Source organism: Bacillus rossius, chromosome 11 (genome assembly GCF_032445375.1).
Source record: "Bacillus rossius redtenbacheri isolate Brsri chromosome 11, Brsri_v3, whole genome shotgun sequence".
In the NCBI taxonomy this organism is placed as follows: Eukaryota; Metazoa; Arthropoda; class Insecta; order Phasmatodea; family Bacillidae; genus Bacillus; species Bacillus rossius.
In genome coordinates this window covers 24,995,200-25,022,177 of record NC_086338.1, presented here as the reverse complement: position 1 = coordinate 25,022,177, position 26,978 = coordinate 24,995,200, and the positions used below count along the sequence as shown (strand labels likewise).

Below are 26,978 nucleotides of genomic sequence, written 5' to 3'. Positions count from 1 at the left end.
TGACTATATTCCAGGAGGTGTGTCGATTACTGAGGATAAAGAAAACCAGGATTACAGCCTTATATCCTCAGTCTGATGGTAGAAAGGTTAAACAAGACCATTGAATGGCACCTTATCAGTTGTAGCTGACCACCAACAAGATTGATATCAAAACATTCAATTATTCCTGATGATGTATTGGACTGCCATTCATGACTCAACAGGACAGGCTCCTGCAACATTGTGTTTGGAAGGAAGTTGAGGCTACCCTGTAATGTCAATTTCAGCTGTCCTCGCATGGAAGCGAATACATAGCCTCTCAGCACCAAAGCAACTATTTACCTCCTTGTGGTACCAAGAATGTTTACTGAAGTGAGCTATGCCAGGGAGTCCTCATCCCTCGACATCCTCAGATAATGGCAAGAGGTATCTGTGAGGTGTAAAAGTCCTCTTCGCAGCCAACAATGACAAATGGTACAGAAACTTCTCCTGGGGGGTCAGCACTGCCGGGTCTTCAAGCCGTTGGGTCCCAAAAACCTTGACTTAATGTGAAGAACCAATGGTGAAGTGGGAATGGCTAGTCTGACATGCTTCTGCTCTGAAAAAGGGTGCAACTAGGCATGAAAGAATGCTGTAAGCTCCAGGACACATGAACTGGTGGAGTATCTGAGGGATTGGCCCTACGGGTCCAGTTTACGAGGTGTCTCCAGTGCCCCGAACTCTGGCAGTTACCGCACTAGCTTACGGGCTAACAGACCCTATTAACTCACATGTACTTGAAAAGTCTACGCAGTAGTGCGGAGTGATCCCTTTGATACTGGGAATCCCAGCTGAGGTTGTCTCTACCGGCCCTGGTCACACAGTGAGGACTCACATTGGCTGTTGGTGGCCCTGATCGATTACAGTACATCTCCATCCCATTGAAGGGCAGATACGGTGAGCAGCAACACAGCTCTGGTACTAGCCCCTTTAACTCTAGGAGAGGTTGGGTGCATCTCGGCCAGATCACTGGCACTCTGGGTTGTCAGAGAGGTCCCAGAGATGGGACAGCCATGGTTAAGTGCCATGTGATACTCTTAGAATGGGGATCCTCTGAGTGAGCCACAGGTTAGTCGAATGGTTAAGAGGCAGCAGGTGGCAGATATGCTGGGATGGCTTGCCTCAGCCTCTCACCATAGCTTCTCCCAAACATCTCCAAGTGTCGGTGAAATGGCATATCTATTTCCCTATGGCTCTAGGAGATCATGTTGGTAGAACCCTGTCCAAAATGGGAGTACATGTGAGTAAATACAGCACGTTAAACAGATTCAGCAATCTGTTGAATCACTGTCCTCGCCAAGAGCCAACCAGCACCATCGACTATGCCAATCATCTTGAAAAGTGTATAGCACTCATACATGATGAGGCCCAATAAAACTTTTGATTAGTGGCAAATCAGATGAAGACAAGATCCTACCTGAGGCTTACTTGACCAGATTTTAGGAAGGTGATTTGGTGTGGCTATACAACCTGCAACGAAAGAAAGACAAATGCCCTAAACTGCAAGCGGCTTGAACAGACCCGTATGAATTATTGAAACTGCTAAATTATGTGGTATACCACCACCAGAGAAGAAAGTTGAATGAAAGTGGTACATTTGGAGTGATTGAGGGAATAAGCCAAGAGTGATATGTGTTGCCTATGCAGGACAATCAGGCTTAAGGAGAGGGCAGTGTTATGAGGACTCTAGCAAAGATGCTGGCCAGGCAGTCTGCTCACCTGCCTGTGGGTGTGACGCGATGCACGTAGCACCCATCTCTCCATTATCGCTACACACCTAATCCTATTAGCAGCGACACTATACTCACTACATCTCTTAACCTTCCCCAGTGTCTTTCCATTCAGCCTGGATAATTCTCTGTGGCTCTGGAGGGTTCGGTATGTTTCCACAGCCCTGTCTGTATGAAGTGGTGTAATTATGTTGCAGTTTTCTTAGAGCTTCCAGTGTTAAGTCGGGTATTATGACGCGTCACTTCGGAAGGTTATGAGACCTTTCCAGGGCAGGACTTGGGAGGAATAAAAATGGATGGACTAACCTGCAAGGGCAGTGAAGTGAAGAGGGTGAAAGACTCCTTCGTGAGCAAAAGTGGACGCCAAGCGACCTTCGTGTGCAAAGATTGGTGCATCTGGGACCAAGCATCCAGAACTGTGTTGTGTATGCAATGGACGAGTGAATAGTGTGGGGCAGTGTTTGAGACAGAGGTGTGTGGTAAGAGATGAGCAGTGGAGAGAGCCACCGTCAAGATGAGCTGCAGTAGGGAGAGTAAATTGTGGACTTAATGAAAGATTGATCAATTTATGTACAATTAAATTGTTATAACTTAATTACTAGTGGAAATATTGGCTAAGAAATAAAACTCCAGATAAAAAATTGGGATTTTCTTTTTGAACCTGTTTTCCTACTAGTAACAGTAGAAAGAGTGAAATTATGATTTTTTTTAAAAATTGATATCAACTATTGTAATCAAATTGAATATAAACAAATATTTTCAAATTTAATTTCAAAATTATATCAGGAGTGAGAAATTTTATAGAAAGAAAGAAATAATGGACTGCACTAAATAAGTAAATAGTACATTTTGCCAGAAAATATTAAATTTAATATAAATGTAAATTTTTTTTAACAATGTTTAGATTTTATATCTGAGGAGATAAATCGGGATGAATTTGGTTTTACTTGGTTAATGTATATCACCATATTGACTGAATCATAGCAGTAGTTCTGATTTTTTACAAACGAATCTTTGTGGGAAAAGAGAAGATGGGTGAAAATTTTGATATTTCTGTTTCGTTAATACTGTTACAAGCGGAAAAACAGGACAAAAAGGATAGCACAATAAATTAAATACAATTTTATTTATTAACTACTATTTACACTATTTATTAAATGACAACATTGAATATGTTTGTACATAAATGAATCACTCTTTCATTTAGTCTACAGTTTACTCTACCCACTGGAGCTTGGCTCGACAGTGGCCTCCTTCTTACTGCTCGTCTCTTACCTCGCACCTCTGTCCCAACACACTGCCTCGCACTACTCTCACATTAGTGGCACATGCACAGTCCCTAGGCAGCATACTTCGCACAAGAAGCCAGTCGCTTGTCCGGTTATCACTCACCAAGGGGTCACTGGCCCTCTTCACTGAACTCTGCCTTGGACGCTGACATTGCCATTTTTATACCCCTCAGCCCCCTTCTAGAATGGTCTCGCCCCCCTTGACGTATCACGTCATCAGGCTCGAAGCTCCCAGAACAATACCATCCTAGTTACACCACTACACGCAGCAGGTCTGGGAGCCCGCATAATTCTCCAGAAGGACTGAGGGATCGATGACAAAGAGCAGAGGAAGGAGAAAGTGGGGGAGAGAGGGTAGTAATAAACCTGCTAGTGCAACAAGGAATGTGCCTCAGACTCCTGGTTGGCGACTTCCTGTCGCACGCTGGCATTCTGAAGGTAGCTGCACTTGCTGGTACGTGATCTCTGTTTGCTTCTCGGACTGGCTGAGCCCTTGTCTGAGGCTGAGTGTTCCTGTTGCAAAAAACAATAATTAACCTTTCTAACACATTGCTATACTTTAATCCATTCTTATAACAACATGTAATGCAAATTCTCTGTTACATTTTCTTAAAAAAAAAAATTGAAATAACAAATTCCAGATGGTACCAAAACACATTTAACCTTTTTAAAAGATGACAACAAACTAAAATCCAATATGGCTAACAATGTATGATACTTTTCAGACATGTTAACCAACACAACAATTAAAAAATTACAAGAACTGGACTAATACAACCCGTGAAATTACAAAATTTCCGTTACTTTTAAGAACACGCCTCGTATGTGCTTGCACATTTCGTAGGAGAATTTACAGAGGCCAGCATATTACCATCAGTTTGTAAATGTAGACAGTTATTCCTAGTGCTGTTTCGGACTACTGTTACTTTGTAAATATGCACTGTTCAAGTCAACATTGTTAGGATACTTGGACTTCAATGTCAAGATAAGAGGCTAGGTTAATCTTGATTTTTCAGTGATTCACCCATTAGAAGCTAGGTTAGCAACTGTCTATGCTTGCAAAAGTTTTATTTAATTACAGGACAGGTAAGCAGTGGTCCCCTATGATTCACTCATATAGGTTATGTGGGCTTTCATTAAATGGGTATTGACTGAATTAAATTGCTTCCCCCTCCAAATCCCTCAAAATAGTTAACGTTAACCATACAAAACATATATTTTCTTTAGCTATGAAGGAGAAATACTTTTCCATAAAAAAAGTAAAACACTGAATACACATTCAATTTCTTACTACATGACATGTTGAAAAGTCATCCTTTAATAGAGCATTGTAATACTTTAATTAAATAGTTTACAATTATAAAAAAATGTTATATATGATTATCTAAATCAGAAATACTGTCAAATTGAGAGAATGGTTGGTTCAGTTAGGTTAGCTTCATTTAAAAATCCCTTTCAGCACAGCTTATGGCCACAAGTATATTCTGAAGTAGGTACCAATTTCTTCTGGAACATTCTGGGTACTTCTAGAATATTTTGAGAACTTAATTTACATAACAGCCTTTACATTCTTGAATAATCATAAATGAATTATTAAACATTTTCTCATATTCCATGCAGCAAATATGATTCAAATGTTTTTATTTAATGATTTATTGAATTACACTTGAAATTTAACCCCGTGGCAAGAAATCCTATTTCTCTCACTACCCCCCTCCTCTCTTTTAGACATCTCAAGTCTTACATCTCCCTCCCCCTCCCAGCATTCCTTCCTCTATCCCATTCCACTCCCTCCCTGTCCCCACTAGGAAGGCATGTCTCCCTAACCTTTACACTCTTCCCAACCCAACTCCTAATCATCTCAGATGGACTATGCATTTCCGCCTCTTGCCGTTTATTCTCCTCCATGCACCCCCCCCCCCCCCAACCAAGCTGCTCCACGCTGCACCTCCTCCAGCTCCCTGCCTGTCACACCAGGTAGTCTGCATCCAGCAATATCCCAGTTATCACTATGCGAGAGATAAGGCTCTGCATGCTGTCAACCAACAGAGACTGCTGACATGACAACTTTTACTTCCACAAAGTTTAAAATGAACTATTTCTCAAAAATTAAGTTTGCTTGGAAAATTTTCCCACTCACATCTCTAGATACAACTTTTGATGAAAGAATCGTTTAATACACAAAATCAGGCTTGGCTACCATCCCCCACAATCTTGGAGCAGTGCCTGTACCTACTACGGGAGTTATTAACGATTTTGGTATAGCTCTAACAAAATTTATTAACTTCAGATGGATGCAATTTTTGTTATATTGTTATATTCTTTTTTCAAAAAACCTACTCCATTTCTACCCCTTTAATTGGATCTTGCCCACTAACAAACTTGACCAAGATTTTCCATTAACTATATTTTAGGTATCAGTTTGGGAGTCATTGGTACAATATTCCGGCAGTTGTTGGGTCTCTAAAAATGTAATATAAATATATATATTTATTTACACACCAACACACACACACACGTGCACATATACACACACATAAACGCACGCAATCGCACACACATACACACACAAACATGAACCGTTAAAATGGCAAACTACCAGAAAAGTACTAAAGATATTGCAATGCCTTCTTAAATAATTATTATTAAAAACATTTCAGGAAGTAAAATAAAGCATTTCTGAATATCACTTAATTTTTTTTTTCGAAGTGTGACTCACCTTTAGAAGTACCTACCTTGTAAAACTTTTAATTTTTTTAAAATTTTCTTTTTACAATTTAAATGAAATTTTTCTTCACTAAATAATTCAAACGCTGGTTTTCAGTAGTTAAAAGTTAGTGGACTATTAAGCATTTCAAATATAGGAAATAAAGTTGGGTTAACTAAAATAGGCTAAAGCCTACTGAAGGAGTCAGTTGGTTTTTTATGGTTTAAGCTAACCGTTACACTGCAAATTATTCTGATATTTCACAGTAATAACTCGTCAAACAATTCACAAAATAATAAATCATTGTAGATTACAGGACAAAAGAACATATTTGCAAAAAAAAATTTGTTTTCGCTGGTAACTATTTTAAAATGCCTTTGAAATGAATGAGTTTTGTCAGTTTATTTTCATGATATGGCCGATTAACTAAATTCATTAAAGAGGCCTGTCTAGTCGGTGTGTATGTGTGTTAGTGAGGCGGGATGATAAGCACGACACTCACTGATGCTTCTAGCACGGTATCACCATAGAACACAGTGAAATTTGAGTGGTGACCATAAAATTAAATGGCATAGAATGACGGTAAAGGTATAATGCAAGTCCCATGAGTGCTTTCAATAATCTGTACCAGTTGTTTTACGCCTAGAAATTACTCTGAAAACACATATTTTTGACATTTAACTCTTCTCAAAATACAGTTTAAAAACTTAATCTGGAACGAAAAGTACTTTTCGGCCCTCAGCAAATTACAGTAAACTCTCGCCAGTCCGTGGCCCGAGAATCCGAAGTTCTCAGAAATCCGGGGTATTTCCGAAGTGACATGATCGTTACTGTTTAGATGTATGTATCACTATTCTCAGTGGATGATAAGAGCGACGCTCACTGATATTTATAGCGCGGTAAAAGGCTCTGAACTGGCGCGCAGTCATCTCGTTCCCGTCAGATAACTGTGAAATTTGAGCGGTGACCGTAACATTATATGGCGGGAAAATAAAGATAAAGGTGTAATGCCTTTTCCTCTGGTGCTTTCAAGAAATTTTTTAACGGTTTTTTACACCTAAAACTTCAAAACCATGCCTTTTAGCCATTTTAACTCCTCTTAATCCGATATAAAAAAAACAGTTGGGCATTAGCAAATTCTTAAATGCTTTTCGTAAACAGACTCCAGTCGGATATTTAGAGTAGGTTGGAAATCGCGTAGGTTTTCCTGAAGCTCTGGGCACCGTGTGTCAGTGTGTGAAACATGTTGCCAGTGACAAGTTTCCTAGCTGTGCGCGGCACACGACTGTAGTTGTCATGCGTCACACGCCGGGAATGCTGGCCGGAGGGAAGGTGAGTATAGTTCATTTGCGGTAAAAATAAATACTCTAACCGCCCTGCTAAATTTTTCCATTAAAGAAATTTTGAAGTTTCAGAGATTTTCCAGCAGAAATAATGTTCTGTAACTAACAAACAAATTGTATCAAAAAATTAACGGTAAATGGCTGCCGTGGGGGGCCTTAAAAAAATGTTCATTTTACCGGGAATGGACTATACAACCTGGCTTTCGTCGCATGCAGTGTGGAGTAGGGGAGGAAGGATGTTGACAGTTTCACACGCAGAAAATGGCTAGAGGGCTGGAGAGAGGGAGAGAGATAGTTTGTTGTCTGGGAGGGAGAGGTAAGCCGTATGACGTCATGCATCCGCTGCCTTTGCAGCCGCCAGCCTGTCTAGACGAGATTCTCGCACTCCCACTTACGTCGCACAAGCTACTGCTGCCGTGTTTTTAAACGGACTGTCCAATTTTTTTTCTCTTCTTATACGAACATTAGTAAGTGCACTATAAACCAACACAAAATATATGCTGCATGTTAAATAATAGCTTTGTATAAGCTTTTATTGTGAGTTTTACCATTTTTTCCCCGATTATTTTTGTTTTGTGCCAAAATTTCAGATTTTTTGATGGTTCTAGTGTACAATTAACTAATGATTTGTTTTTATTTCTCCCGTTTCTCTTTAGTTTAACTGGACTGGCCGTGTGTCTGTGAGGGAGTGGCCTTGAGTCTCTTGCCAGCTACGTATCGCTTCTCTCTCCCGCCCCTCCTAAATTCACTTCCCCTTATCAAGGGGCTTCCCGTTTCAGCGCACGCCACATTGCTACGCCTAGCTCTTTCACATCAAAGTGCGACTTCGGGTGCCATTAATTTAATTTAAGATGACTTTAAATTACTTTTTACACAATTTACTACCAACTTGAACAAATGGGTGTGTTAAATTTAATCAGGCCAGGCTGTAAATTTTCAGGAAAAAAAATTTCTCGGGTGCTTCATTTACTATGAATGGACTATACTGGTATTGCTTACGTACCATTCTGTTAACTTCTCAAGTGTCTTGTTTATTATGACGTCCTGTGGTAGTATTACATGTTCATTGACTACCATCTTATCTTTTAGAATTTCTTTTGTATTTTAATGAAAATTTTTCAAAAATCCGAAGTTTTCAAAAATCCGAAGGTCATAAATCCCCGACACCCACGGATTTGCGAGAGTTTACTGTATTAAATGCTCTTTTTTTTTAAACAGACCCCACTCAGATATCTTGAGTAGTTTTCGAATTGCGTTGTTTTTCCTGAAGCTCTGTGCACCGTATGTGTGCACGGGTAGGCGGGGCCTTTAGGAAATTGCTATCACTTGCAGTGATTCTTCAGCTAAGCTACTATCACACAGCTACCTTTAGTCGAAGGTAATGGTTGGTAAGTTCAGTTAATCTGATTGAAAATATGATAGAAATTGTATAAACATTACTTTCTGTGTTTATTTTGGATAATTTTTGTGAACGGTATTGTTTAATAATAAAAGTAACAGTTAATATGGCGGAGCATTACAGTTGTAGAGAAATATTAATATTTATATTTTCTGTTTGTTGGTCATTTGTCCAAATGTGATTGAATTATGAAAGATTTTTTTTTTCACATTTCATTTAAAGTAGTGTCTTAAATCATGTAGTCATGAACAATTCAAAGGTTATTTTAGCATCATAAAAAATAATTAAAAATATTGTGGACGGTTGGTTGGGTTAGTATAGCTACATCTTAAATTGGTAATTCCAAAACAACCTTAAGAAATATTTAACTCAACCAACCATCCACAATATTTGAAAGTATTTTTAATGTAGCTAACCTTACCTAATTGACCATTCACAGTAATTGCATGAAATTCATCAGTACAAACATATAAACCGATACGGGTAAACAATTAATGGTGCTGGCAGAAGGAATGCACAGGTATTGCAACGTGAGATAAAACTATGATTTCTCAGAAACTAGAAGGAATTCTTTAACACTGTATTCAAGGTAAATACAGAAACACAGTGTCGCAAAATAGCATTTTCAAAATTTTATTTTTACTTTGCGGAAAGGCTTTGAGTGTGTTGCAGCATATCAGATTCAGGGTGACAAGATCAAGTTTTTTAATTACAGAACCCTAAACTTGGCAGAAACAGTCTTCTCCTTTAGACATAAGGCCAAGTTTAAGGGACAATAATTAATAAACAAGCCGCGGTACCTTATACTGGATTACTACACCTTAAAGACCACGTATGTGAGTGTGTTCCAGCATATCAGATTCAGGGTGACAAGATCAAGTTTTTTAATTACAAAACCCTAAACTTGGAAGAAACAGTCTTCTCCTCTAGACATAAGTCCAAGTTTAAGGGACAATAATTAAAAAACAAGCCGAGGTACCTTATACTGGATTACTACACCTTAAAGACTGTATATGTGAGTGTGTTGCAGCATATCAGATTCATAACTAGAACATAGATTATCATTGGAACTGAAGGGTGATTAAAAAGCCAGTACTGAGTAGCACTAGCACAAGTATTTTGGATTGGTGCAAATACTGTCAAATGAAATGGTAAAAGATGATTGCTGGTGTGTGGTGGAATTGTGAGCAAAACTATTCCATTGTCTTTAGCAAAGTTAACAGATTCCATAGAAATGTGGCTTGAATGGTTATCCATTATAAGAAGGACCTTTTGATTTTGTGAACATTTAACATACTTCACAAAATGTTCTAAAATTTGTAGAATGTTTTCCCTAGTCATCCACCCACTGTGATTTGGATGCCCAACTATTTGTGTACCCGAAGGAACACTTTTGCACACATAACTATTTGCATTTACTCGGGGTAAAATTACAAATGGAGGAATGTGATTTCCAGCTGCACTAATGGCACAACACACTGTCACAAGTGTGCCTCTCTCCTGTGAAGTGGTTTGGCCAACTTGCCGTACACCCTTCTGAGCTACCACTTTTTTTGGTTTGTGTGTTGTCGTCACACCTGTCTCATCAATGTTCCAAATGATATGGGGTTCAAAATGTTCTTTGTCGAACACATGAAATAAGTTTTTTTGAAACTCCTAAACTATAACTTTATTAAAAGCTGTGGCCCTTGCAGTACTTGTGGCCTCAGGTTGTCAAATTGATAAATCAGGATTCCTCTTCATGTACCCTTGGAACAAATTGTAGCCTGCCATTTTATTAGAATTCCATCTCTTAGCTTATGTCTTTGTATTTGCTTTTGCGAACTCGTATGCTAACTGACGACACACAACAGTTAACAGCCCATAAAGTAGTTTTGCACTTACTTTTTGATAGCTAGAAAGCATAACCTCTTCCTGAGAAGAAAAAACCTGGGATTTGTTATATAGTGATGAAAAAACAGTTTCTTCCCCTTTTTCTTTGTATATTTTAACATGGCGCATTAATGTCATTTTGTCTATGTTAAACTTCTTTGCAGTCACCCTCAAGCCTTTGCCCACATCTGCAACCTCTTTCACTGCAGCTTCTATACCAGAAGGGCTGCAGTACCTGAAGTTCTCCTTTTTTATTTTGTAAAATAATGGCATTTAAAAAAGAACAAACATATTAAGGTTAAAATAGTCTTAACACTAAATGTAGGTACAATCCAAACAGAGCCCTAATAAAAGTGACATAATATGGCAATATTTTTTAACTTCATTTCTAAACCATAGTTTAAAGGCTTACAGCAGTTAAATAAAATAATATCAAGAAATTCTGCAAACAGATTCTTCAAACAGGCTATCAAAAAAAAATAGTCTTATGTTTCTTAGGAGAAATGATTCACTGTATCAAATCTCCCTGATTCGGGTGTATCTACTCTCCCCTGTTGTACCTTTTACAAGGAACATAATCTCTGGCACTCATACAGGTTAGAATCAAACTAATAAAAGCAATTATGGTTCGCTGAATGTATATATTCTTTGAATTTAAAAGTTTTATGACAGGCTTTCATTGTATAAAACTTTTATAGAACAGGGTAAATATGTAGTTGGGCGGTATTTGAGAAAAAAAATGTTAAAAATCCGAAAATACTTTTATTCTATGCTCTTTAACTTCCTCTTTTCATTAAAAGCGGCGGAGGTAAGAAATTCCAAATACTTTAGGAGATATCAAATTTTTAAGTTTCATCATATGTAGTTGAGCAGTATTTGCGAAAAAAAATGTTAAAAATCCGAAAATACCTTTAGTATATGCTCTTCAACTTCCTCTTTTCATTAAAAGTGGCGGAGATAAGAAATTACAAATACTTTAGGAGATATGGAATTTTTAAATTTCATCACAATTATACCAGTGCATTCACGTGGCATTCCACATTGTTTCTTGTTTACAAGTATCTATTTTTTTATTGGATAATGATGTCACGTGATTGATCGTGATAGGCCAGAATTCAAATGAACCAATACGTGATTATTTAGTTCATTTATTGTTTTAAAACGGTGTTTAATTACCACCTCCAACTTCGGCGAGTTTTTAACGTTTCTAATTTTAAAGTCTTATTTTTTATTGTTGCGCAAGTAATAATTTTTTACGTGAGTTGTTACTGTTCATCCTTTGTCCCGGTTTGTTAGGTCAGGTCAGTTACATTATAAATACTTAAAACTAAACAACCATTGAAATAATTACATATTATTTTTAATATACGCTTAGTTTCAAAGTATTTATAATGTAACTGACCTGACCTAATCGACCATTTTCATTAATTAGGTATTCACAAACACACGGCAAAATAAAAAAAATGGCGATGGTCGAATGATAAACACAGGTCTTGTATGCAAAATAAGAACAGTGATATCTCCTAAAGTATTTGGAATTTCTTACCTCCGCCGCTTTTAATGAAAAGAGGAAGTTGAAGAGCGTCTAATAAAGGTATTTTTGGAATTTTAACATTTTTTTTTCCGCAAATACAGCTCAACTACATATTTACCTAGAACAGAAGGCTTGAAAAAAAACTTACATTGGAAGAAACACTGTGAGCTTCTTTCTTCGTGTACTATTCAAGTTGCCATCTTGATTTACCTGTGTGTTTTTTTTATTAGAACCTAACATTTAATTCACAAATTATCATTGGTACCAACATTGATAATTACTTGAATTTTTTTTTTATCAAATCTCCCCTACCTTCCCTATAATAAAAATAAACTATTAACGTAGCTATAAGATAGTCAGCATTAAAATTGGATGAGTTGAATGTTTTCATGCTGGAATCTAATAATGACTGCAAACTTTCATGGTACTCGAGAGTTTAAACAAAAAATCATATAACAGTTTATATTTACCAAAACTAGCTTCAATTGGTCACACTGAGATTCTCACCCCTACCACTGGGTTTTATCGACAAAGTATAACTTTTATTGTATGTATATTTCAACATATCAGTTTAATCTGTGTCAAGTAATAATACATTACGATGCTCGGAAATATTCAGGTATTTACAGGCTTACCTGAAATATTATTTTACAGAATCAAGCCTGAGGCCTTACAAATCCTGTAAATGGCCAAACCAAGCCAACATCAAACCTGATTATACAAATTATCTTTCCACTCGTAGCCAAACGTCACAGGATTATTCTCAATTACAAATCTTGATGAATTAAGGCCATTTCCTGATGTTAAAACCCTTTTCAGTAGACATCAATCCTCGACTAGGCCATACTTAAAACAATGGCTTCCAAAGACTATTTTCTTCTCCTATAGCTTTCCTGCACTACTTACAATTTTCATTTATCTAATTGTTACAAAATTTAAACATTCATTGTTAGCGTAAATCAACACTTATTACAATATGGCTATAATTACATAGCATTAAAGGATAAGCAGTATCACGATGAAAAATAGGTTAACACATAAACAAAATATTGCAAACTGACTAATTTGAAATATAATAAATTCTGTAAATACATGCCCTCCACATTAACATTCAAAACAAAACTATTTGTAAATTATGCGCACAGCAAGAAAATTAAATTAACATATGGCCAACATGAGCAAAAAATAAACTTGAGAGTCCAAAGAGTAATAAATAATTGTCCACGGATAAAACACAAAAATAAAAATCTGAAACACTCATAATTACAGAAATTAAATATTGTTTTGAGGCAAAACTTTGTACGTGGCTACGCATACATTATGAACAAGTATCTTGCCTAACTATTCAATAAAAAAGTTTGGAGTTCTTTTCAAAATTATAGTTAAACATAATGAATTAATTATTTTGTGAATATTTGAGGCATATGTTATAAAACCTAATATAGATACGCATGTAATCTCAATATTTTTCAAATTCATTCTTTTGAAATTATAGAAAGTATTATTCATGAAAGATTTGATCTAGCATTCTAAACATAACCATGTCAATAAGTAGGATATCTGAGAGCCAACAATAAACCCTTTAACATAAATAAAGTAATTTAGTATTAAGCCAAAAACCTTTTCACGACAGTTTTCGTGCCCTCCTAGATGCAGAGGCCGTACCTGTCCGCCGACGTGGGCCTAAGGGAGGTATGTTCCCCCTAGTGCACCGGCTGTGAAGTTCTACGAGCAGGGATGCACCCTCGTGCGCCCTGGTATGTCAGCGGACGTCAGGGTGTTGTAAATAGTTATGTTTTGTAAGCACAATTTAAATAATCATGAGCCTCCACAATTATATATACGTGTGACGTAACAAAACACTCACATCTGGAATAGTGTATGTAAATGCTGTATAAATACTTCGCTTGTCTTTAATCTGTAACTTATTAATTAATTCATTTGTGTTTTCATTTCATTAATTAATTACTTGTCATGTCATTTTAATGATTCTTTGATTATTTAAAGTGCTATGTTAGTAATATAATCGCAGCCTGGCGCACCGCGAGACGGGCCTTTCCCACGCCAGCCGATTTCCCCTCCCCTCCTCCGCGGCCCGCGGGCCTCGGTTCGCGGACGGGCGGAGGAGGGCAGTGGCGAACCAGACGCGGGGACGAACAATGCACGCTCGCTCCACTCCGCTCGGGAGACGTGTATCTTAGCTCCGAGTTCGCAGTCAGTGTAAGCATCACGGGACTGCCTCTGCAGTCGAGCTGCTCTATATCAGCATTCGTTGTACCGCTGGACTTCTCTCTGTCATTACGTATCGTTTCGGGACTATAGTTGCATACGTCATAGGCCGTGTATGTGCCTATTCGAACCGCCGAACTCTCTCAGTCAGTACGTGTAGTTACAGGACCTTTTCCGCTTACGTGATGGGTCGCGTACGTGCTGCGTAGCACTGCTGAACTTTCGTAACCGGTACGATTCGCTACGGGGTTGCATTCTCTGTCACATCAGGTCGCATTTTGTGGCCAAGAGTTATTTCCGGGAATCCGGGTTGAGGCGGGAGGACGTTCGTTTCGCGACGTGCCAGCCAGGCTGCAGCAGGATTCTTCACGGAATAAAGGGGCTCGTGAAAACGGACACCATCTTATTATCCTTGTTACCATCTACCGTTCCTCCTACCTACGTAATGTTCCCTCCAGGTCCCGTCTTTTCTGGTCCCAGCCACGTTGGCCTGAACTCACTCTCACTCCGACGAGAGCTACGCGGGCAAATCAGGATAGTTCACAACAGGGAATTAGGGGACCATAGCCTGAGGGACGTCACTTTCTTATTTCATTTTAAAACTGTTCTTTGCCATCATGTACCAATTTATTAATGTACACAATTCCACACAGGCACACATATCTGGCTTCTAAATATTTTTGGTGTCTTCTTACTCAGCATATGTGGAGCAAGTCATGTGTCCTCAGAATTCAACACAAATACAAATGTTATTTTGTACCTTAATGTTTGGCCACCTCTACTGGTCCTATGTACAGGAGTACAATACAAACTATATAATTTGTTGAATTCAGGGGGAACCGAGCTCATGAGTGGAGTCACGTCAATCGTGTGCGAGCTGGTCGTACCGGAGTTGCGGCCGTTCCTGCGAAGCGCCACAGGGCTACCACTAGCAGACTTCGTTGAACTGGCCAGGTAAGTTGAGGAGGATCTATGCTCGGCCGGGGCCGTGCGCAGGGCACCACCAGTGCTGATGTCAGCAACACCCTGGGAGGCAGTGGCACCAGCAGACGCTTGAGCATTAGTCCGTTATGGGGGCCTGCCACCTCAGCGGAAACTGCTGTCCCCCATCGGGCCGCTACAGGAGCGAGCGATTCGTCGTGAAGAGCGGTGCCCTGACCAGGTGGAGGGAGGGGCCAGTCGGCCACCGCGGTGTCGGTACTGCAGGACAGAAGAAAACCACTGGCACAATGCGTGCCCTACCAGGTTCGAGGTATGGATGAAGAAGGAAGGCAAAGAACACCAGACGGGAAACCACCAGTAGGGAACAGTAGATCAGCTGGCCTTTGCTCCCTTACTAAATGCCCAGCACACATGCTTGCACTGCCGCTGACTGCCACGCCTGACAGCCACAGCAAGCATCACCTGTCAGCATCCCGCACCAGGTCATCAGCGAGCACCACCCATCAACAGGCACCACCGACGGCCTCGGCCGCACCTGCGGTGCCTGACTACGGACCGTCCAGGCTGGGAAGACTTGGGGACATCACGGGCACGAAGCTCCGGGTGCTGGTCCTACTGAACGGACGTCCAGTTCAGGCCTTGGTGGACACCGCAGCCAGCCACACATACATTGCATCCCACCTGGTGCCAGAGGGGGACATGGAGCCCAGCAAGGAGGATGTCCAGCTGGCCATGGAGTGGAATTGCGCGCTCACTTCAGGGCGCGCCCAGGTAACTGTCACCGTGCGAGATCAGTCGAGTCGAACAACTGCCCTGGTGGTACAAGGCCTGAGGGACGACCTCATCCTGGGCCTACCATGGTTGGTCCAGGAGGATGCCACAATCGATGTCAGAGAGGGTAAGGCGCCCTTGGGCCGGCAGGTCCGGAGGACCATGTATTTCCTGGGACAGCACACCCCCACAACCCACGCACCCTGTCTCATTGGCAAACTACACATCGAGGTCCTGTGTGAGTTTGTACCGATGTTTGAGGACGTCTTGGCCCAGCAGCCCCAGGTATTTGCAGCTACTGACATGTTACGGTGCACCAATGTCACCAACCGTACCATCCCCACCTGCCCCTATGAGCCCCGGTTCGTGAAACCACTTGGTTTCGGACCTGGAGAGATGGAGGTGATTCAGGCTCAAATTGACGAGATGCTGAGAGATGGGGTCGTGGAACCAAGTGAGTCGCCATATAATTGTTTAGTGGTTATGGCAAAGAAGAAAGATGGCTCACTTAGGTTCTTCATTAATTTCAAACCGATAAACTCAATTACTGTACCCGCACTACCTCCTTTAACTAACATCACAGATGCACTGGCCGGATTGGGGGATGCCCATATATCTTCTCGTCACTGGACCTGAAGACCGGATATTGGCAGGTGCCCGTACGCCCAGAAGAACCGCCGCAAGACCGCCTTCACTGGCCCCGATGGTCGCAGATTCCAGTTCTGTGCCATGCCGTTCGAGCTGATGGACGCCCCCGCAACCTTCCAGACCATGATGGTCCGCGTCCTGGATGGGTTTGTTGGCATGTTTGTCACGGCCTACCTGGACGATGTGATCATCTGGTCACGGACATGGGAGGAGCATGCGCAGCATCTTGCCATGTCCTCGAGCGGCTGGCCAGACATGGCCTGACATGTGTGCCTCACAAATGCCACATCGGGGCAGCCGAGTTGGAATTTCTGGGTCATGTGGTCAATGCAGATGGGTGCCGGCCAATTCCGGAACAATTGGAGGTGATTGAGTCCAAGACTGCACCCCACACACGGAAGCAACTGCAGCACCTCATAGGGTTACTTAACTGGCTTCGGTCCTTCATCCCCAATTTTGCCACTTTTATCACACCCATGACAAATCTCCTTTCCCCCAAGCACAAGTTCCGGTGGACGCCAGAAGCTGATCGCGCCCTTGCCCAAGTCAAACAATTGTTCCGGGAATGCCACACCCTAGCTCGGCTATGGCTAGAATCACATATTTACCTCCAAACAGATGCTAGTCAGGTAGGCATGGGGGTGGTACTCTACCAGCTGGGTGAGGATGGGGAACGGCACGTGGTGGAGTACACCAGTGCAAAGTTCGGGCCAGCCGAATGCCGCTACCTTGCAAACGAACAAGAGTGCCTTGCAGTGGTGTGGGCAGTGCGGAAGTACCAGCACCACTTGGAGGGGAAGAGGTTCATGTTACACTCAGACAGTAAGTGTTTGAAGTGGTTAGATTCTATGCAAGACAGTAAATCTAAGTTCACAAGTTGGGCAATGACACTACAGAACAATGATTTTTGTGTAGAGCATGTGCCAGGACGGGAAAACCAGCTAGCAGATGAGCTGTCCCGTCACCCAGACCCAGACACCATGTACCAGGACGACAACAGTTAGGAGGACCTGTTGCCCCCTTAGGGTAGTGCACCGACACCACCGGAAAACCTGCCATGCACAGCTTTGTATGTCACCACCCAGGCAAACCCCAAGCCAGACAATAGGCCCCCGAACACTTTGTCGGATCTACTGCAGGCTGTGCGACAAACTCAGCAGGGCGACTCGGCAATGCAGGAGGCTGTGAAGGTCTGTGGCCGGCAGGTGCTTCCTTATCAGTGGTGTGTAGATGGCGTATTACGGACACGCACGCCAGGGGATTTGGTTGCCTGGCGCACCCACGTACCCACGGGTGTACGAAGTGCTACCATAAAGTTTTTTCACGATCATGACTTAGCAGGCCACCCAGGCGCAGAAAAAACTCTGGGCGAATTGCGCAAAACATTCCACTGGCTGGGGGTTACCCGGGATGTCAGGGATCACGTACGTGAGTGTCAAGCCTGTCAGCAGCGTAAGGCATGCCGCACTGACAGAGGAGAGGCAGCGCCCTCACAGGCCCCAGAAACATTTTCACAAGTAGCATTGGACATTATGGGCCCCTACCCCCATACGGCACGGGGAAAGCGTTTTCTTGAAGTGATACCAAACATGTTCACGCGCTGGGTTGAAGCTTTCCCCGTCACTAACGTCCTAGTGGGAACAATAGCGGCCCTGTTGGAGGGGGAAGTCTTTCTCCGCTACGGCTATCCCGCAATCCTTCTGACAGATAACGGCTGTCAATTTGCCGGCAGACGATGGCGAGAGAATTGCCGTAGATGGGACGTCACTCACCACACCACCCCCCACCTATCACCCCCGTGCCAACCCCACCGAGCAGAGGAATCAGGACATCAAGGTCCAACTCCGTCTCAGGTTGGGGGAGGATCATTCTAAATGGGAAATCCACATTCCCCAGCTCTTGTACTGTCTCAGGAGGCGTACAAACAATGTCACAGGTTATTCACCGGCTGAGTTGTTACAAGGCCAGACTCTAGCTCTTCCAGACGAATGCCGGGTAGCCGCAATAGCCACTGTGGACCCCTGGGAAGAGATCTCAGGTCAGAAATAGAACAGCAAAGGGAACATGCACGACACAACCAGCAACAGCCCCTAATAAGTCACACACCACAGACTGGATGCCCACCCCCTCCTCTGGAACCCGGGGACTGGGTATACGTCAGGCAACATCACATTTTATCCAAAAGACATAATTTCCTTGCCGGGCTGGCACCAAAGTGGTCAGAGCGACAGTAAGTGTTGAAGCAAATAGGACCAACTTCATACACAGTGCGCACACCAAGTGGCTGGCCAGCCGAAATTCATAGGGACGACCTTCGCCTAATAACATGCAACCCACCATTCATGAACAGCATTGCATTGTATAGAACCCCACCAGGTTTCGAACCCGGGAAACAAACAACAGACCAGGAGAGAATCGAAGCACGGGGGTATGACGGTCCCGAGTCCCAGCAGGAAGAACAGCTGTTTTTGAAAGGTGCCGTGCCAGCAGATACGAGTGGTCAGAAAGAGGGAAACTCACTCGCGCCACGGGACGAAACTCCATCAACCGAAGTAGAAAACCAGGGACAGGACACAGAAAACGAAACCCTAGTTATCCATCTACCGAGCCACACTTCCGAAACAGTGGCGTGGCTGGATCTCACTAATGAGGAGTCAGACTCTCAGGAGCCATTTAAGGGGTGGCCACCAGATTTTAGTTTGTCAGATGCCAGTATTAAGGTCACGGTTACGGAGCCGGATTCAGATGGAAAAGAGACTATGATTGGGGGGGGGGGGGGGGGGCACCCACACCACGAGGGGCGAGCGCCGGCCAAGTGGTGCTGCCGAAGCATCTGTGAATCAGTGGCGGGAAAGTCAGGGCAGGACACTCTTAAGGGGATACAGGTAATATCGCAGGAGCCAAGCAATGGCAATTATGTGTTTCTCAGGTCGCCACCCAACGACCAATTTGGAGTGACAGTTTCCATTCCCAACCCCGTCACGATCACGTAGGCCCCCCAAGCACCTGCAGGACTATCAGTGGCATACAGTGCCAAAAACAACACAACCCCCCAATAATGGACCCCCCCTGTAGTTTAATGCAATTATTCCCGTACTTCGAGTGGGACAAACACTGTAGTCCAGCCCCTACCCACCAGGTCACCCACATAACCTTGCTATCTCAGTGCTTGGACATTGAAGACCAAAGTGAAAAATGTAAATGAGAAGCATTGGTGTGCATAATGAAATCCATACATTTTTTATTGTATAGTTAGGCAAGATACTTGTTTATTTTGTATGCGTAGCTAGGTACAAAGTCTTGGCCCAAAACAATATTTAATTACTGTAATTATGAGTGTTTCAAATGTTTATTTTGGTTTTCATCTGTGGACAATTATGTAATACTCTTTGGACTCTGAAGTTAATTTTTTGTTCATGTTGGCCATATGTTAATTTAATTTTCTTGCTGTGCGCAATAATTACAAATAGTTTTGTTATGAATGTTAATGTAGAGCGCAGGTATTTACAGAATTTTTATATTTCAAATTAGTCAGTTTGCAATATTTTGTTTATGTGTTAACCTCTTTTTCATCGTGATACTGCTTATCCTTTAATGCTATGTAATTATAGCCATATTGTAATAAGTGTTGATTTACGCTAACAATGAATGTTTAAATTTTGTAACAATTAGATAAATGAAAATTGTAAGTAGTGCAGGAAAGCTATAGGAGAATAAAAAAAGTCTTTGGAAGCCAAAGTATTTGGAATTTCTGATCTCCGCCGCTTTTAATGAAAAGAGGAAGTTAAAGAGCATATAATAAAGGTATTTTCGGATTTTTAACATTTTTTTTTTTCGCAAATACCGCTCAACTACATATGATGAAATTTAAAAATTCGATATCTCCTAAAGTATTAGGAATTTCTTACCTCCGCCACTTTTAATGAAAAGAGGACGTTGAAGAGCTTAAAATAAAGGTATTTTCGGATTTTTAACATTTTTTTTCGCAAATACCGCCCAACTACATATTTACTTAAAAAAGTATAACTCTAGGTCCTGCAGCCCTTCTGGTATAGAAGCTGCAGTGAAAGAGGTTGCAGTTGTGGGCAAAGGCCTGAGGGTGACTGCAAAGAAGTTACATATACAAAATGACATTAATGTGCCGTGTTAAAATATACAAAGAAAAAGGGGAAGAAACTGTTTTTTCATCACTATATAACAAATCCCAGGTTTTTTCTTCTCAGGAAGAGGTTATGCTTTCTAGCTATCTAAAAGTAAGTGCAAAACTACATTATGGCTATCTACTGTTGTGTGTCGTAAGTTAGCATACGAGTTCGCAAAAGCAAATGGGTCATTCTCATTGAAAGGGATTATTTGACGCCCCTTAGCATTTAAAAATTAATAAAATGTTTTCTACATATTAATATTAACTTAATATAACAAGTAAAATTAGAGTGACATTTCTATATCCAGCCAAAAAAAATTTAAATTTTATTTATGATAGATAACTGGTTCAAAGTATAGCTATGTCTACCTCCGTGGACTGTCCCCCAAGACATTTTAGTTAACATTTTCTGTTGTTTCAAGTATATTTTAATTTTAAATAATAAATGTATTATTGTTAAAATTAATTAGACATTACTGTTATGAATTCTACTCAAAAGCATCAATGATCAATGAAGCAGAACATTTCTTAAAATTGTTTACATTTTGTCCTACAGACTGCGCATCTCCTCCGTGGACACAAATTAAAGAAAAAAAATTACCACTCTAGTGCTACAATATCTTTCGTTTTAAGGAAAATGGAATGTCTAAGTAACCATTTTGTGATATCACTGCTGTTTTGAATAGTAAATGTGACTATTGTGTGAAGATCATTCAGTAAAGTTTGATGAATGTTTTGTGTTGAGATGAATGTGTCTCCTCCGTGACCACTGTAATACGAAAAGAAAATTATATTTTTCATAGTTGTCTTCACTTGGCAAGTTATTTTTTGGTTGAATTTTACCAACTGTTTACTAAGTTTTCTAACCTTAAAATTAATAGCTAAGAAAAAAAATTTATGACTTTTTGTATCCTCCTTGGACATCTCCTCCGTGGACAGCAAGTGTCCACGGAGAGGAACACATTGTCCACGGAAGAGACAAAAATAAACAAAGGCCTATTATTCGACAAATAAATTAACTTTTTTATAGAATTTTTTTTATTAATAACATTAACACATTAACATGTCAATCAACACATTCTTGTAAGCGTGGGGGTATTAGTTTATTTTTAAAAAAGGAAAACATTTTGGTTGTGAATTTGTAATGCACCTAGATCTTCTCACAAATACTGTATTAAAAAATAACTCATTCTGTTTGATTTAAAAGTCAGCCAGAATTAGGCTGGATTGGAGAGCCGAAGAGAGAAAATCTTGAGGTCTCCTCACCATAAAAATGCATTGCGAGGAGATTCCAAGATTTTCTCACTTTCACTAGCTGCAATGCAGCCTTAAGTACAATTTGTGTAAAAAAAAATTACAAGATATAAATGTTACTGTAAAACATGGTCAATTTGTAGGCAATTTTTTCTCTCAAAACATTTCGCAACTTTGTTTTCAATGTTCAGTTCCTTCGACACAAAAACTTATATATATAAATTAATGTCTCGCATCTCTCCACCTGATTCAAGTTACCGTTCTACAGTGCCTAACTCAGAATATCATGCAGCTATTTGTAAGGTTGTTTTGTATCTTTGAAACTAAAAATAAAGCCATAATGTACATTTTACATTATTTGTAGTTGTTTACAGGAAAAATTGACAATTTAAAAAAGAAAAAACCTGGTTCTGATAAAATCAAAAAAAAGATGGGAGCAGAAGAAATTAAGTATGAGAAAGGCAAGAAAAAAATATGAGACTGTCCAGAACTGCACGCTAAAGAAAAGCAGATGGAAAGGAAAGTGGTAAAATAAAAAAATCACTGAAATGAATAGCAGAGAACAAAGAGCTACCAGAAAAGTATGGAAAGAAAAAGCAAGAAAATATCGCCAAGCAAAAGAAAAGAGCAATTTCAGAAGAGTTTGCAGAAGAAAATGTTCCACAATGTACAAATATTTCAGAACTTAAGAACAGTCCAGGTACTGAAAACATTAAGAGTAAGAACACTAGCAGGGTTGAAAGTGGTAGATAAAGGGCAAAGAAACAGAGGAAGAAGATGCTGAAAGAAATGAAATGTATGAACGAAAAAAATAGGCTACTTCAAAGAAGTATTGACAAATACAAGAAGTGTAATAGTTTCTGAAGACAAGTGGTTAAATGAATTTACAGTTAGATTTATGAGGAAATCTGGCAGATGTAAATTTGTTTTTCCAGATGCTGACGACATAGCTGTTGTAGAGGGAAGTGATATTAAGAGTATTTTAAGTTACCCAATTGTACGTAAATAATCGGACTCAGTATGTATTCCATGATGATGTATCCCATTATGATCATGTATGTTAGGGGATATTTGTTAATCTGTGAAGTTTATTTCAACATGGAAAGTTAAAAACAGATATGATTGGTATGTAAGAAGGCAGTTTAATTAAAATATTTTGCCTTTTTAATGTTTAGTCTACAGTCCTTAAATTAATTAAATGTTTCTTCTTGCACAAATAAATGTTTTTTTCCTCTGCCATTGAATTAGTCTTGACCACAAGTTTTCTTAAAAATCTCCTCCGTGGACACTGATGTCTCCTCCGTGGACAGTTCAATTTTTAAATACTTTTTTACTTCATTAATTTAATGGAGTCATCTTGACCATTTGCTTGATTAATGTGAGAAATGTGATGTGATCATTTATAAATATATTTCATGAATTTTGTTACACTTCTCATAGTAACACTTCTGACTGTTGCCTTAATATCTTCAGGGTGTCTACTGACCCTGGAAAACCTGGAAAACCTGGAAAAATCAGGGAATATTGTAATCAGGGAATAATCAGGGAAAAATCAGGGAATTTTGTTAAAAATCAGGGAATTTTTGTTTGGTAGGTTGTAGTTGTCAAAACGTTTTTTGTTTATTGATCTGCTTGCATTGACGTAGCATCAAGTGTATCGCGTCCCATTATTTTATTTTTGGATGGAAAATAACGAACAGTTCCCACGTCCATTTTCTTTTATTTACCATCGAATTCGGAAGTGGCGTTAAATCACGTGATACAAACTGGTTCAAGCTGGTCTGTTATCCTGCTGATGTACGTACTGCAGCATGTGCTTCCCACGTTCGGATTATACCGACAGGTGCATTTAATTTTAAGTATCTATGGATGCCCTCAACGTAAACTGGGCATTTTTGTTAGCTTTGAAAATACATATCACAGACACTTTTGGTGCTAGAAATTGGTAGCTGTGGACTTCATATGGTCCATGGTACTTTCAAAACTGGAATTTCTGCTATACAATTGGATGTTGTTAGTTTTTTCAGGCACAGTTACTATTTGTTTATGCATGTACCTGCAAGGAGGGCAGATTACATTAGAATAACTGGATCAGAGCTTTTTTCCAAGAAATTTTGTGCAATCAGATGGAATACTGCAGTTGCTGAGCATGCCATGAAAACTTTATCCCACCTAAAGAAAAGAAATTTGTTAGTGAAGTTTCTATTTCATCTGTGTCTTTCAGTATAGTTAAAAGTGCTCTTGAAGATAATCTTCTAGAAGTAAAATTGACATTCTTCTACTCTGGCATCAGAGCTGGAATTGTTTCTCACAATGTTCCAAAGTGAAGCACCCATGGCACCTTTTCTCTATGATTCACTGGTAGACATTTTATTAGCTTTGGCAGGAAAGTTTTTGAAACCAGAGGTACTGAAGAGCTTTAGGGAGAAACGCAATGTATCTCAATTGGATGTAGATAACCAGGAAAATCTATTGACTGCTAACAATATCAAGTTGGGTTATGCAGTATGCCATGCCATCAAGAAAGAGAAAGTACCATTAAAGTCTGTCCTGTTACTGAAAAATGATGTTAGGACTTGTCTAAAGGTTATGGTAAAAAAACTTCAAGAAAAGTCCCCTGAAGTACAAACTTACCAAGGGAATTTCCAGCTTATGTCCGTCTGTGGCTTTAAATTCGGGTGTGAGGAAACAGCGTGTGAATTACAATTCAGAATGTTGTCTTCAAAACAAGTGGCTATAAGGACTAGAAGCTGATAACATTGAGTGATCATATCAGTTGGTATGTTCCTCGCAAGATTCTGAAGCACTGTTCTCGTCTTTTTCTCGAGAAGACTGGCGCTTTGATCAATTGTGGATGCTCATCCTTAAGGCCCATACAGTAGCTGCCAAAACAGGCCTTCTAAAGTTTGTGAGTATGATGTTGGTACTTTCCAATGGAAATGCATCATTGGAAAGAGGATTTTCAGTGAATTCTAATATGCTGACTGAAAACTTGCAGGAAGAAATACTGAACGCACTAAGACAGATGTACGACTTTGTTCAACGTTCTGGAGGTGTAGAGCATGTTGATATCAACAAGTCCATGTTACAGTATGTAATAAATGCTAGTTGTAGGCGTAAGGAAGCCCTGCAAACAAAACAAAAAGAAAAGGAAGCTACAGACAAAAAGGCAGAAAAAGAAGAGTTGAAGAGGAGATCAAGGCATTGCAGTTGAAGAAGGCTCGAGTGTTGGATTTGGCTCGTTCTGAAGCAAGTGCAATAGACGCAAAAGTTGAGTCACTGCGAAATTGATGGGAGCTTCATTTTACTTATGTTTTTGCAAAAGTAAGTGTGTGAAATATTTGTAGCAGCATGTTTTATTTGCCATCAATTGAGTCACTTTGACCACGTCTGGAAGAAGGTATTTTTTTTAATAATTTAAGTGAGTTGAAATATTTTGAAACCCGTAAATGTACTGTTAAACAGTTTATCCAGTTTTGTGGAATGTCGTAATTGTGTTACAGAAAACCTGGAAAAATTCAGTTTTAGACCTGGAAAACCTGGAAAAATCAGGGAATTTCATTTACTAGATCTGGTAGACACCCTGTATCTTAGATATTTCGTGATTTCTCCTGCTACGCAACACGTGTAGTCAATCCTTTCAATAGAGAATTGGTTACACACTCGCGTACTTGGTCTTTAAAGTGTTGTAATTCAAAATAAGGTACCACAGCTTGTTTTTTAATTATTGTCCCTTAAACTTGGCCTTATGTCTATAGGAGAAGACTCTTTCTGGCAAGTTTAGGGTTCTGTAATTAAAAAACGTGAACTTGTCACCCTGAATCTGATATGCTGCAAAACACTCACATACGCTATCTTTAAGGTGTAGTAATCCAGTAAAAGCTACCTCGGCTTGTTTTTTAATTATTGTCCCTTAAACTTGGCCTTATGTCTAGAGGAGAAGACTCTTTCTGGCAAGTTTAGGGTTCTGTAATTAAAAAACGTGAACTTGTCACCCTGAATCTGATATGCTGCAACACACTCACATACGCTATCTTTAGGTGTAGTAATCCAGTATAAGCTACCTCGGCTTGTTTTTTAATTATTGTCTATTAAAATTGTTTATGTCTTGAGGAGAAGACTGTTTCTGCCTAGTTTAGGGTTCTGTAATTAAAAAACGTGATCTTGTCACCCTGAATCTGATATGCTGCAACACACTCACATACGCAGTCTTTAAGGTGTAGTAATCCAGTATAAGGTAACTCGGCTTGTTTTTTAATTATTGTCCCTTAAACTTGGCCTTATGTCTAGAAGAGAAGACTCTTTCTGGCAAGTTTAGGGTTCTGTAATTAAAAAACGTGAACTTGTCACCCTGAATCTGATATGCTGCAACACACTCACATACGCTATCTTTAGGTGTAGTAATCCAGTATAAGCTACCTCGGCTTGTTTTTTAATTATTGTCTCTTAAAATTGGTTATGTCTTGAGGAGAAGACTGTTTCTGCCTAGTTTAGGGTTCTGTAATTAAAAAACGTGATCTTGTCACCCTGAATATGATATGCTGCAACACACTCACATACGCAGTCTTTAAGGTGTAGTAAACCAGTATAAGGTTCTTCGGATTGTTTTTTAATTATTGCCCCTTAAACTTGGCCTAATGACAAGAACGATGTGTATTTCGTCCAAATTTACGGTTTTGTAATTAATAAACTTGATCTTGTCTCCCTGAATCTGATATGCTGCAACACACTCACATACATGGTCTTTAAGGTGTAGTAATCCAGTATAAGGTACTTCGGCTTGTTTTTTAATTATTGTTCCCTAAACTTGGCCAAATTTCAAGAACGATGTGTGTTTCTTCCAAGTTTAGGGTTTTGTAATTAAAAAACCTGATCTTGTCACCCTGAATCTGATATGTTACAACTCACTCACATACGCGGTCTTTAATGTGTAGTAATACAGTATAAGTAACCTCGGCTTGTTTTTTAATTATTGTCTCTTAAAATTGGCTATGTCTAGAGGAGAAGACTCTTTTTGGCAAGTTTAGGGTTCTGTAATTAAATAACTTGATCATGTCACCCTGAATCTGAAATGCTGCAATACACTCACATACACAGT

At 40.0% G+C, this 26,978-nt stretch overlaps 1 protein-coding gene across 4 annotated transcripts in view; it reads right to left on the bottom strand.

Moving 5' to 3' along the window:
- LOC134536700 (uncharacterized) overlaps nt 1–26,978 on the bottom strand; it is a 50,704-nt gene that overhangs the window by 4,429 nt on the left and 19,297 nt on the right. The window contains exons 1-3 of one of the 4 annotated variants that reach the window (XR_010075846.1): nt 12,528–13,060; nt 12,041–12,102; nt 3,404–3,550 (exon numbers count right to left, since the gene is read on the bottom strand). The gene's annotated coding sequence lies outside the window, so the exon portion shown is untranslated. Of the gene's footprint in view, nt 1–3,403; nt 3,551–12,040; nt 13,061–26,978 lie in introns of those variants that run through there. The other 3 variants (XR_010075847.1, XR_010075848.1, XM_063376563.1) reach the window with 3 other exon arrangements.